The 14,058-nt window shown below is 40.9% G+C and overlaps 1 pseudogene; it reads right to left on the bottom strand.

Annotated features, from left to right (window-relative positions):
• Nucleotides 1-7,351: 7,351 nt before the first annotated feature.
• On the bottom strand, nt 7,352-7,958 carry LOC143440306 (hypoxanthine-guanine phosphoribosyltransferase pseudogene; annotated as a pseudogene).
• Between the last annotated feature and the right edge of the window lie 6,100 nt (nt 7,959-14,058).

The raw sequence follows: 14,058 nt of genomic DNA, 5'->3' as shown, positions 1-14,058 counted from the left end.
CAATCCCCTTAACTCCTTCAGTTCTTTCCCTAGCTCTTCCATTGGTGTCTCTGGACTCAGTCCTATGGTTGGCTGTGAGTATCTGCATCTGTATTGGCCAGGTGCTGGTAGAACCTCTCAGGGAACAGCCATATCAGGCTCCTGTCAGCAAGTACTTCTTGGCATCCGCAATAGTGTGGGGATTTGGTGTCTGCAGGTGGGATGGATCCCTAGGTGGGGCAGTCTCTCTTGTTTTTCCTTCAGTCTCTGTTCCATTTTTTGTCTCTGTCTTTCCTTTGGACAGGAACATTTCAGGGTTAAAAATTTTGAGCTATGTGACCCCATCCCTCAGTTGGAGGCCATGACTATCTACTGGAGGTGGTCTCTACAGGTTCTATTTCCCCTTTGTTGGGTATTTTGGCTAAAGTCATCGCCATTGGGTCCTGGGAGCCTCTTGCTTCCCTGGACTTTCTAGTGGCAACCCCCCAGTTCTCCATTCCCCACTGCTACATGTTTCTATTCAATTTTCTGACCCTCTGTACTTCTCTACCACCAACCAAAGAGTATACATGGAGGGAGCCAGGACTCCAGATACGTATGTAGCAGAGGATGGCCTTATCTGACATCAATAGGAGGGGAGGGAGGCTTGAAGCCTCAGCATAGGGGGATGCTAGAGGGGTGAGATGGGAGTGGGTGGAGGAGTACCCTCATAGAAGCAAAGGTTGGGGGGAGAGGAGGAATGGGATGGGGGGGTTTGTGGAGGGATACTGGAAAGGGAGATATCATTTGAAATGTAAACAAATAAAATGATTAATACAAAAACAAAAACAAACAAAAAAAAACCCTACCATTTTAAAGGTTAAAAAAAGAAGAAATTAACAAGTCCTTGAAGAAATCCAGGAAACATCAAGAAACAATGGAAGAGAAGAAAACTGCTCAAGACCCGAAAAAGGAAATAAAATCAATAAGGAAAACCCAAATTGAGAAAACCCTAGAGCTGTAATTTAGGAATTCAAACAGAAACTAGAGAGCAAGCTTCACTAACAGAGCAGAAAATATGAAATATCCAGGAAATCTGGAACACTATGAATAGATCAAACCTAAGAATAATAGAACTACAGAAAGGAGAAGAATACTGGCTCAGAGGCTCAGAAAATATTTTCAACAAAATCATAGAAGAAAATTTCTCTAATCTAAGGATGGCGATGCCCATAAAGGTATAAGATGCACACAGATCACCCAAGAGATTAAACCAGAAAGAAAGTTTCTTGGCACATAATAATCAAAACATTAAACCAACAGAACCAAAGAAAGAATATTAAAATCTGAAAGTGAAAAATATCACAAAACCTAATAGAATTTCATATGCCTTTTCATCAGCCAGAAGGGCCTGGACGGATATGCTGCAGACTACAAAAGACCACAGATGCCACCACAGACTACTATACTTAGCAAAACCTTCAATCACAATAAGATAGTCTATGATAAAGTCAAATTTAAACAGTACCTATCTATGAATCCTGTCCCACAGAGGGTACTAGAAGGAAAACTAGAAATTAAGGAAGTTAATTATACTCACAAAAACACAGGACATAAATAAGCTCAGAGAAATAAAATAAAAAAAGGGGAAACAGACACACACACACACACACACACACACACACCCCGAGGCGGTGGTAGCTGCCGCCGCCGCCGCCGCCGCCACCACCACCACCACCACCACCAAAGTAACAGGAATTCATAATCATTGGTCATTAATATCTTTCAACATCAATGGACTCAATTCCCCAACAAAAAGTCACAGAATGGATGGAAAAACAAAATCCATCCTTCTGCTGCATCCAAGAAACATACCTCAACATCTACAACAGTTGGGACCTGAGGGTAAAGGATGGGAGAAAGGTATTCTAAGCAAGTGGACTGCTGAGCAGTGGTGGCGCACGCCTTTAATCCCAGCACTTGGGAGGCAGAGGCAGGCAGATTTCTGAGTTCGAGGCCAGCCTGGTCTACAGAGTGAGTTCCAGGACAGCCAGGGCTACACAGAGAAACCCTGTCTCGGAAAAAAAAACAAACAAACCAAAAACCAAAAAAAAAAAAAAAAAAAAAAAAAAAAAAAAAAAAAAAAAAAAAAAAGAGTGAACCTAAGAAATAAGTGTGTATAGTCAGTTTAATATCTAACAAAACAGACATCAAGTCAAAGCTAACTAGAAGAGATAGGGAAAGACATTACATACTCACATTGGGCATTGGAATTATTTATTATTTATTTTTAAGACAGCATATATATGTATATACATATATATATATATTCACTTTACATCCTGATAGCAGCCCCACCTCTCCTATCAGTACCTGTCTCACATGTACTCCTCCCCATTACTCCCTTCCCTTCTCCTTAGAGAAAGGGAAACCCCTCATGGGTACCAACCCACTCTGGCGCATCAAGTCACAGCAGGACTAAGTGCATCCTCGGTCTCTGACTCTGTTGCTTGCCTTTGGAACACCTTTCCTTGTGATCCCCTGTTCCAGAGTGTTGTGGATAGCCCCAGCCTTGCATTTTGATGCTAATTTCACTTTCCTGGGAGGGGCTGCAGAGGAGTGAGTCAGTACACAGGTGACTTCTAATGAACCTTCTGCCCACCTTAACTTGTAAAATAAAGGCTAGAGCCATTGATTGGGCAGAGAAGGTGGAGAAATAAAGGTTGGTGGGAAAAGAGAAAGACCGTGGGGGGTCGTGGGGGGCGAGGAAGACGATGCAGGAGGAAGATGAAGAAGGAAGATGACAGAGAAGCAGGAGGTGGAAGGGCAAGCTCGTGACTTGGAAAACCCTCAAGTTATAAGGATCTCATAGCTGGGGAATAGAGTAGTTTAGTGGTGAATCTGCCCAATCTAAGCGTGCAGCTTATATTTATAATTATTGAGTTGTGTTTTCATTGACCGGTACTATTTGGATTGGAGATTTACCGCAATACTGGAGGGCTTCCCATGAATATGTCTGGCCTGCTGGGTGCAGGGGTGGGGTGGGGTGGGGTGGGGTGGGGTGGGGTGGGGTGGGGTGGGGGTGGGAGTGGGGCAGGCCAAGGGGATAGAGTGCAGCCTCTGCTGTTACCACCCAGTTACTCCTAGGTGCTGCACCTGTCTCTCTGTGCTAAGCCAGTCCGAGCTGGGCCTGTGAGAAGCCGGTGAGCTAGAAAGGAGCACAGGAAGGGTCCCGAAGGTGCTTCAGGAGAGCAAATCCCTTCCCAAGTGTTACAGCTCTTGCAACAGAAACTCTCAGACAATGGGATGATTCTTTACTTCTGCACACCTTTACTTCTCCCAAATAGGGTTCTTATATACAGTTTTGGGGTGAGTTAGGGTCTAACAGCAGATAACCTCTATTGGCTTGGTCTGAGAGCTTGGAGATACCTCATTTACATGTGGGAGAGCCTGAGGCACTGTTCCTACGGGACTGAAGGCCATAGCCCTCTCTGTGGGAGGGGTTTTGGAGGGCTGAAGCTAAGTGAAAGGAACCAGGGCCCCAAGAGCAAGGCTGAACACCTACTGTCCCATTAGGGTCCGGGATTCAAGGCCTGTGCTCAACCAGGTACCCAACTGCCTCTCACAGCTTACTGCCCCACATTTCTCTAGCTGGGCTGCCTTGTCTGACATTGCAATTCTTAATATCTATGTGTCAAACACAAGGGCACCCAAGTGTGTAAAAGAAGCAGCACTACAGCTTAAATTGTGTTTGATTATTTGACCCCACACAACTGATGGTGAAAGACTTTAATCCCCACTCTCACCAAAAGACAGGTCATCCAAATAAAAAATAAACAGGAAATGCTACGGTTAACAGATGTTATAAACCAAATAGACCCTTTAGATATCAGCAGAATATTTCATCTAAGCACAAAAGAGTATACCTTATTTTCAGTAGCTCACAGGACCTTCTCCAAAACTGACCATTTACCTGAATACAAGGCAAGTCTCAACATATACAAGAAAATGAAATAGCTCCACACAGCCTCTCAGGCCACCATGGATTAGAGCTGAGCTGAACATCAACAGCACAAGCAACTGAAAGTTTACAAACTCATGGAAACTGAATAACTCTCTACTGAATGAGCAAATGTGTACTGGGATGTATAGCCTTTCTGTCTGGCTCTAAATGAAATGTATAGTAAAGCCTTTGTGTTTGCCTTTGAGTGAAATGTTTCAGCAAAGCCTTTGCTATGTTTGGGTCAGACAGTGGAGGCTGAGAAATTGTTATGAGACTGTTTGAACCTTGAAGAAATGCTGTCTTTCTGGAAGGTTTGCACTTGGTGCTATGTGAGTGCTTGTAGCCACACCAGTCTCGGTCTTAAGACTCAACTATGCCTAGCTATGGACAAAAGGGACTCAGATTTGTGTGGGTTGTCTGCTTTCTTGGACAGCAAGGGCAAGATAATCTTGGTAGCTGGAACCTTTCCCAGCCCTAGTTAACCTTGTATGATGCTTGACTTAAAGTAACTGGGGTAAGCTAGCTGGGTGTCAGTCTTCTCTGAGAGATTGTACCCACTCTGCTCCTTTGGTAAATGAAGATTTAGCATCTTGGTGAGCTTCTGGCTCTACTGCAGCATCTATGACCAACATCAATCAATAAAAAATGGGTCAAGGCAGAGAGAAAGAAAGAAATTAAAGACTTTCTATAATTCAGTGGAAATGAGCACAATGCATAACTAGACTTATGGGACAAAATGAAGGTAGTTTTCAGAGGCAAGTTCATTGCACTAAGTGCTTACATAAAAAGAATGAAGAAATCTAATCTTAGCAACATAACAGCACACCTGAAAACTCTAGGGGAAAAAGAAGGAATCACAGCCTAGAGGAGTAGACAAGAAATAATCAAACCCAGGGCTGAAAGCAGTAAAATAGAAATAAAGAGAATAGTACAGAGACTCAATAAAACCAAGAGTAGGTTCTTTGAGAAAATCAACAAGACAGACAAACCCTTGTTGGGGGCCGACTTTTAGCAGAAAGCGGCTATCAGCTTTGCAGCCATCTTGAGCCATATACCCTGACATGTGACTTGGATTACAATAGCCTACAACAGCTGAGCACACTCTGATAATCTTGGTTTAGATACCTTGGGTGTGTGAGATTAAAGGTGTGTGAGATTAAAGGTGTGTGAGATTAAAGGTGTGTGACTTAAGAGTATGACTTAGAGATCAGATTTAGAGACAAGACCTAAGGACATGATTATAGGTGTGACTTAGAGGCGTGGCTTAGAAGTGAGACATATAAAAGGCAGAGGCAGATGGTAGAGAATCAGACACTTTTAGGAGACACTTAGAGGAAGAGAGACTGAAGAATAAATGGGATTGAAACACACTCTGTCTGGTTTCCCTCCATTTTTAGAGTCTATCCTCTCTCTCTTGCTGAACCCCGACCTGCGGACCGGAGTGGCAGCTTGGACCAGGATACAGTAGCAGCCCGGGCCTCAACATTTTGCTCGAGGTGCAACATTTTTTGGCCGCCGGAACGTGGGGCTAGTGCGGTTCTCAACAAACCCTTATCAAAATTAATGAAAAGGCAGAGAGAGAAGATCCAAATTAACAAAATCAGACATGAAAAGGGGGTCATAAAAACAGACACTGAAGAGGCAGGCGGATTTCTGAGTTCAAGGCCAGCCTGGTCTACAGAGTGAGTTCCAGGACAGCCAGGGCTACACAGAGAAATGCTGTCTTAAAAAAACCAAAGGGAAAAAAAAAAAACAGACATTGAGGAAATCCAGAGAATCATTAGGGCATAAATAAAAAAAAGACTGTACGCCACCAAATTGTGAACTCTAAAAGAAATGGATATTTTTCCAGTAGATATCACTTACCAAAGTTAATCAAGATCAGATAAGCAATTTAAGCATACCCATGACCCCACAATGAATTAGAAGCAATTATTAAAAGTCCCCCCAAACCCTCTCATGCCAGATGGGGTTCTACTAGAATTCTCTAGTATTTAAGTTCACAATTCTACTAGATTTTCAAAGAAAAGTTAATGCCAATAGTCTTAGAATTACTCCAAAAAGTAGAAACTGAAGTAACACTGCCCAGTTCATTTTACAAGGCCACGAATACCCAGATACATAACCACACAAAATACACAGAAAGATGATTACAGACCAATTTCCCCTATGAACATAGATGCAAAAGTACTCAATAAAATACTTGCAGACTGTCTTAGTTAGGGTTTCCACTGCTGTGAAGAGACACCATGATCAAGGCAACTCTTATAAAGACTAACATTTAATTGGAGCTGGCTTACAGTTGCAGAGGTTATCCTGGTTATCATTATCCTGGGAGGAAGCATGGCAGCTTGTAGGCAGACACGGTGCCTGAAGAACAGAGTTCTACATCTTGCTCTGAAGGCAGCAGAGGGCGCTGGATTTGTTTCATACTGGGAATAGCTTGAGCACAGGAGACTTTGAAACCTTACCCAGCTGTATCAAACTTCTTTGAACAAGGCCATGCCTCCTCCAATAAGGCCACACCCCCTAATAGTGTCATGCTCTATGGGCCAAGCATTCAAACACATGAGTCTATGGAGGCCAAAACTAGTCAAACCAACACACAGACCTTATACAAGAATACATCCAAGACACCATCTACCATGATCAAGTGGACTTTTAACCCCAGAGATGCAGGGATGGTTCAATATAAGAAAATCGATAAATAAATGTAATCCATGATAGAAACAAACAAATAGAAAGAAAAAAAGCTACATGATCTTCTCAATAGATGCAGGAAGGGCCTTTGACAAAATCCAACACCTCTTCATGAGAAAAGTTCTGGAGAGACTAGGGATAAAACGGACAGAACTAAAATAACAAAGGCAAGTTTACAGAAAGCCGCAGACAACATTAACTTAAATAGAGAGGCGATCAAAGCAACTCTGTAGAGAATATTTTGTGTACTGTATGGATGCATTATCTGTCAATTGAAAAGTTTATGACAGACTGTTCCAAACGAACAATATCAATCACATCTTTCTCTCCTGAATATATAAAAATTAAAATACCAATTAAAAACCTAATATAGCTTCCCTTTAAATCCTTCTTACAGATACAATCTCAGTATTATTATTTAACAGTGGTAATTTAAGGGATATGTGTTTCTCACAGGGTAAGCGACAATCTCCCTGAGGGAACCAATAGGCTGCCTGTACGCTCATAATGCAAATCAAAAGTTCAGGGACACAGCAACTGACATTTCTAAAAACAAAAACCATAAAATTCATAGAAGGTTCATGAAAAAAGCTTTACTAAGCAGATGGCCATGGGACTAGAACACCTGTTAATTTTTACTGGCAACGTCAACAGGACTCCTCATGTTTGCAGATTCAACTTGCACTCATCTTAGGCTTTGTATTTGGCTTTTCCAGTTTCACTAATGATACAAACATGACTCAAATCCCTGAAGTACTCATGCTAGTCAAGGGTATGTCCGACACTTTGAGAGGTCCTTTGCACCAGCAAGCTAGCAACCTTAACCATTTTGGGGCTGTACTGCTTGACCGAGGAAAGCAAAGTTTGCATTGTTTTACCAGTGTCAATTATATCTTCAACAATCAAGACGTTCCTTCCAGTTAAAGTTGAGAGATTATCTCCACCAATAACTTTTATGTCCCCTGTTGACCAATCATTACAGTAGCTCTTCAGTCTGATAAAATCTACAGTCATAGGAATAGATCGATTCAGTATTTCTATTCAGTGCTTTAATATAATCCAGCAGGTCAGCAAAGAATTTATAGCTCCCCTTGAGCACACAGAGAGCCACAGTGTGATGGCCTCCCATCTCCTTCATGACATCTCGAGCAAGTCTTTCAGTCCTGTCCATAATCAGTCCATGAGGAATAAACACCTTTTCCAAATCCTCGGCATAATGATTAGGTATGCAAAATAAATCTAGGTCATAACCTGGTTCATCATCACTAATCACGACACTGGGACTACAGGTTGCCATGTCTGAACCGGTAGGTGTTGGGAGCCGACTTTTAGCAGAAAGCGGCTAGATTATCTTTGCAGCCATCTGGAACCATATACCCTGATAAGAGATTTGGTTTTCAATAGCCTACAACAGCTGAAGCACACTCTGACATCCCACATATTTTGTTTTGCTGTTTATTGCCCCCAGCTGCAAGGCGCAGTGGTAGCCACGCCTGCAAGGCATGCAGTTCACATGCTGTCCACGTGCTATCCAGGCCATATATGCCTGTAAGGCGCACGTGGTATCCACGCTATAGACGCCCGTAAGGCTTACGTCATATCAACACCTGTGAGGCACGTGGTATCCACGCGCCTACAAGGTACGTGGCAAAAGCGTATAAATACCTCAGAATTCCCTTCAATAAAGGAGACTTGAGACTTGATCAGAACCTCTGTCTTGTCTCCATTCTTTTCGTCTCCTGCCCCAAGAGCCCCACTCTCTCTCTTGATTAGAGCACTTAGCCCCAAAGCGTTGAGGCAGAGTACGGGCCGCAACAGGTAGGCTCTTGGGAAGAGCAATCTGAGGAGGAAACCAGTGGAGGAAGAGCTTGGGAAAGCAGTGAGGTAAGCCCAACGCTCTTCCTTGCCACCTCGACTGACTAATATCTACTTATAAGTGAGTACATATCATATTTTTTCCTTGGCCTGAGTTACCTCACTCAGGATGATATATTCTAGTTCCATCCATTTGACTAAGTTGTCATGATGTTCTTGTTTTTTTTTTGTTTTTTTTTTTTGTTTTTTTGTTTTTTTTTGTTTTTTTTTGTTTTTTTGTTTGTTTGTTTTTGTTTTTTGTTTTTGTTTTTTTCTAGACAGGGTTTCTCTTGTGTAGTCCTGGCTGTCCTGGAACTCACTCTGTAGACCAGGCTGGCCTCGAACTCAGAAATCCACCTGTCTCTGCCTCCCAAGTGCTGGGATTAAAGGCGTGCGCCAGCGATGTTCTTGTTTTTAATGCCTGAATAATACTGCATTATGTAAATATACTACATTTTCTTCATCCATCCTTTGGAAATCTCAGTAGGAATTTTGATGGGAATTGGGAATTGCATTGAATCTGTAGATTGCTTCTGGCAGGGTAGCTTTTTTTTTTTTTTTTTTTTTACTGTTAATCCTACTGATCCATGTTCATGAGAGACCTCTCCATCTGCTGATATTCAGTTTCCTTCTTTAAATACCTGAAATTCTTTTCCTGTAGTCCTTTCACTTGCTTGGTTAGAATTACACTAAGATGGTGATGATGATGATGATGGTGATGATGATGATGGTGATGAGCTACTGTGAATGGTTTTGTTTCCTTAATTTCTTTCTCAGCCAGTTTGTCATTTGTATATTGAAGTACTATTGAGTTAATTTTGTATCCAGCCACTTTGCTGAAGGTGTTATCAGCTCTAGGGGTTCCCTGGTAGACGTTTGTTAGGGTCACTTATGTATATTATTATATTTTCTGTGAAAAGTGATACTTTCCCTTCTTTCTGATCTCCCTTTGTTGTTTCTTGCACTATCTAAGATGTAAAGTACTCTGTGAATGGACATGGAGAGGGTGGACAGCTGTGGGAAGCTCTCGACGTTACAAGGTGGCGCTTGGCATAGGCATTGCTTGAGAGAAAAGACAATTCCATATATGGAGTTGTATGCGCTGAGAGGTGTGGTTACCCGATCACCTTACCTCGAGTCATTGAGAGTGGCCAATTAGTAGTGACATCATGGCAATCACTGATTGGAACAAGGAAAAGGTTTTAAGGGGATGCACGGGGAGGAGAAGGGAGACAAAAGAAGCGCGCCGTACAGGGATAGCTGAATAAACCGCTTGAAGAAGAACACGGTTGCCGTGGTTGCCGTTGCCTTATTCCGCAGGTTGGACATGGGTAGCGGCAGACAGCCTTTCCTTGTCCCTGATTTTTGTGGAGTTGCTGTAAGTTTCTCTTCAATTGATTTTTTGTTGGCAATTACCTTGCTGTATATTGCCTTTCTTGTGTTTGTGTGTGCACATTGCATCTCTAATCTCTCCAAGACTTTTATAAAAGGATGTTGAAATCTGTCAAAGGTCTTTTCACCACCTAATGAGAAGATTGTGTTTTTTCTTTGTTTGTTTATATGATGAATTTTTATATGTTGAGCCATCACTGCATCTTTTGTATGAAGTCTGCTTCATCATGGTGGATGATGATTTTGATATGTTCTTTAATTTGTTTTGTGAGTATTTTGGCATCAATGTTCATAGGGAAATTGGTTTGAGATTCTTTGTTGCATCTTTGTGTGGCTTAGGTATCAGGGTGACTATGGCCTCAGAAAGTAAATTTGGCAGTGTTCTTTCTGTTTCAGTTTTGTGGAATAGTTTGAGAAGTATTGGTATTAGCTCTTCCTTGAAAGTCTGGTAGAATTCTGCACTAAAACCATATGGTGCTGGTGTATTTTTGGTTGAGATTTTTAACAAGTGCTTCTATTTCTTCAGGGTATCTCCCCAATTTAAATTGTTTACTTGATCTTGATTTAACTTTGGTAAATGGTATCTATCAAAAATTCTCTCATTTCATTTGAAATATCCAATTTTGTGGAGTATATAGGAATTTTAAATAAAATCTAATGATTCTTTGGATTTCTTCAGTATATGTTGTTATGTTATGTCCTCTCTCTTTTTTTTCTGATTTTGTTAATTTCCATACTGTCTCTTTGCCTTTTAGATAACTTGGCTAAGGGTTTGTCTATCTTGTTGATTTTCTCAAAGAACCAGATCTTGGTTTTGTTGATTCTTCATATTGCTCTCTGTGTTTCCAATGATCGACTTCAGCCATAAGTTGAGTATTTACTGCTAGTTTCTCCTCTTGGGTGCGTTTGCTTCCTAATTTTTTTCTAGAGTTTTCACATGTGCTGTTAACTCACTAGCATGAAATCTCACTAATTTTTTGAAGGCATTTAATACTATGAATTTATCTCTTAGTACTACTTTTCTTGTGTCCCATAAGCTTGGGTATGTTGTACATTCATTTTCATTGAATTCTACAACATCTTTGATTTCTTTTTGTATTTCTTCCTTGAATAGGAACTTGTTCAGTTTCCATGGGTTTGTAGGCTTTCTGTTGTTTCTGTTGTTGAAATCCAGCTTTAATCCATAGTGGTCTGATAAAATACAAGGTACTACTTCAATTTTATTGTATCTTTTGAGATTTGCTTTGTGTCCACATATATGTTCCATTTTAGAAAAAGGTTCTGTGAGGTGCTGAGAAAAAGATATATTTCTTTGTGTTTGGGTGAAATGTTCTGTAGATATCTGTTAGGTGCATTTGATTTGTATCATCTGTTACTTTTATCATTTTTCAGCTTAGATTCTGTCTAGATGACCTGTCCATTGGTGAGAGTGGGGTGTTTAAGCCTCCCAATATTAAAATGTGGGGTTCAGTGTGTGATTTAAGTTTTAACATTTTTTTAATGGTGTCCTTGCATTTAGAGCATCAGTGTTCAGCATTGAGATGTCATCTTGGTGGATTTTTCTTCTGAGGAATATGAAGTGTCTTTTTCCGTCTCTTTAGATTACTTTTGGTTGAAAGTCTATTTTTATTACATATTAGAATGGTGCTTCTTGGGTCAGCTTGCTCCTAAAATATTTTTCTGAGATAATTTGTATTTTAGGTGATTTTCTTTTATGCAGTAGAATGGTGGATTCTGTTTTTGTATCCATCCTGTTAGCCTGTTTCTTTTTATTGGGGAATTGAGTCCATTGATGTTGAAAGGTATTAATGACCAATGATTCTTGTTATTTTGATGTTAGTGTGTGTGTGTATTTTGATGTTAGTGTGTGTGTGTATTTTGATGTTAGTGTGTGTGTGTATTTTGATGTTAGTGTGTGTGTGTGTGTGTTTGCATTTTCCCTTTGCTTGGTTTTCTTGGTGTTGACTTATATATTTCCTGTGTTTTCTTGTGTGTTCTTACCCTCCTTGAGTTAAAGTTTTTATTCTTGTATCTTCCATAGGGCGGGGTTTGAAGACAAGTATGGTTTAGATTTTTTTCATGGAATATCCTAGTTTCTCACTCTATATTGATTAAAAGTTTTGTTGGGTATAGATGTCTGGGCTTATATCTGTGGCCTCTTAGTGTCTTTAGGATAGCTGCTTAGGCCCTTCTGGCTTTTAGAGTCTCTGCTGATAAGTTGTGTGTAATTCTGGTAGGTCTGCCTTTATATGTTACTTGGCTTTTCTCCATTGTAGCTTTCAATACTTTTTCCTTTTTAGGTACATTTAATGTTTTGATTATTCTGTAGGAGGAGGATTTCCTTCTCTGGTTCAATCTATTTGGTGTTTTGTAAGCTTCTTGTATGTTTATTGGTATCTCTTTCTTTAAGTTGGGGAAATTATCTTCTATGATTTTGTTGAAATTATGTTCTGGACCATTGAGCTGGAACTGTTATCCTTCATCTATGCCCATGATTCTTAGAATTGGTCTTTTCATTGTGTTCTAGCTTTCCTCCTTAATATTTTGTGTCAGAAACATTTTAGATTTAATATTTTCTTTGAGCAATGTATTAATTTCTTTAGTTGTATGTTTTATGGGTGAGATTCTGTCTTCCAGTTCTTGTACTGTGTTAGTGATGTTTGTATCTGTAGTTTTTGTTCTCTTTCCTAGGTATTCCATCTGTAGTACTCCCTTAGTTTGTGTTTTCTTATTGCTTCTCTTGTTGCTTGGTAGTTTTTTCCTTTCCAAGCCAGGACTTATGTATCCTAGGCAGATTTGGAGTTGCTATGTAGTCAAGGCTGACCTCAAATCTTCCTCCTTGTTTTTCCAACTCTAAGGCAAAACAGGCTTCTGAAACAACCTGGCATGGGGAGAAATTATATGGCCCTAAGTTCTATAATGTTTCAAAATGGTAATGAATTTTAATGGCCACTAAATGGGGCGATATGTGGAGCCCTAATTTTTCTGGGCTTCAGCCCCAAGAGGGCAGGATCAAAATGTTCTTTTACATTCCATTTTCCAAACAATCCTGTCACTCAATAAATGTTCTGCAAAAAATGATTAAACCTTGCATGATCCTCATTAACCACACCTTTAATGGTAGCACTCTAAGAAGGTGAGGCAAAACAACCTCTGTGATTGGGGCCTGGCTGCTCAACAGAGTACATTTTAGAACAGATTGCTCTACATGAAGAGTCCCTTAGTCCAAATGAAGCAAAAGAAAACAAAAAATTGTGATTCAATCAATAAGATGCCTCAGGTCTGCCAAGTCAACAACTTCTGGCATCCCAAGTGCCTCTGGTGTCATAAGTTTCTCCCAGTGATTCAAGGAAGCAGATGATAGACCCCACTTTATTCATCAAGGAAAAAAGCTAGTCCTGGAAGAATATTTTGATAAGTGCAAGTGCCCAGCCAAGGAACACCACATGGCACTGGCTCAAAGGCTTAGATTGATGGACCACAAGATCAAGGCCTGGCCCCTCTTGTCTCTCTTTCTTTCTCCTAGTCAGCTAGACATTCCCTCTTGAGCCAAGTACACATTTTCCTGACTGTGCCATCTCCTTGGCTCAGTTTCAGGTTTTAGAAGAACTGTAAAGATGTATTCAGGGCAGGATTTGCATCCCCTGTAGCCTCTCAATGCAGAATTTGGTACACTAGGAAAGGCATACTGGTTTCACACATTGTTAGGGAGGTATAGACATCAGGGCACTCCTCAACATTTTTGACTCTTAAAAGACACATCTTGATCAGATCATTGGGTGGGGAAAAAGGACTGAAGCCCTGAGGGCCAGCAGAAAGAATGGAAACAGGCAACCTCTGGAGGTAGGAGACTGGGGGGAACCCTCTAAAATGTACCAGAGACCTAGGAGGTTGAGAGGCTCTCAGGACTCAAGCCCTACAGTGGGTAGAGAAAACTTGTAGAACCCACCTCCCCCAAAAAGACAGGCCATCAAGTAAGGGATGGAGTTGCCATCCCATAGTTAAAACTCTGACCCATAATTGTTCTTGTCTGAAAGAACTGCAGGGATGGAAATGGAGATGAGCCTGAGGAAAAGAAGGTCCAGTAACAGTGAAGGTCCAAAGTGGGATCCAGCTCAAGGGGAGGCCCCAAGGCCTGACATTATTACTGA

This window comes from Arvicanthis niloticus, chromosome 29 (genome assembly GCF_011762505.2).
Source record: "Arvicanthis niloticus isolate mArvNil1 chromosome 29, mArvNil1.pat.X, whole genome shotgun sequence".
NCBI lineage: Eukaryota > Metazoa > Chordata > Mammalia > Rodentia > Muridae > Arvicanthis > Arvicanthis niloticus.
Note: the sequence above shows the minus strand (reverse complement) of the source record. Positions and strands in the feature narration are given on the sequence as shown.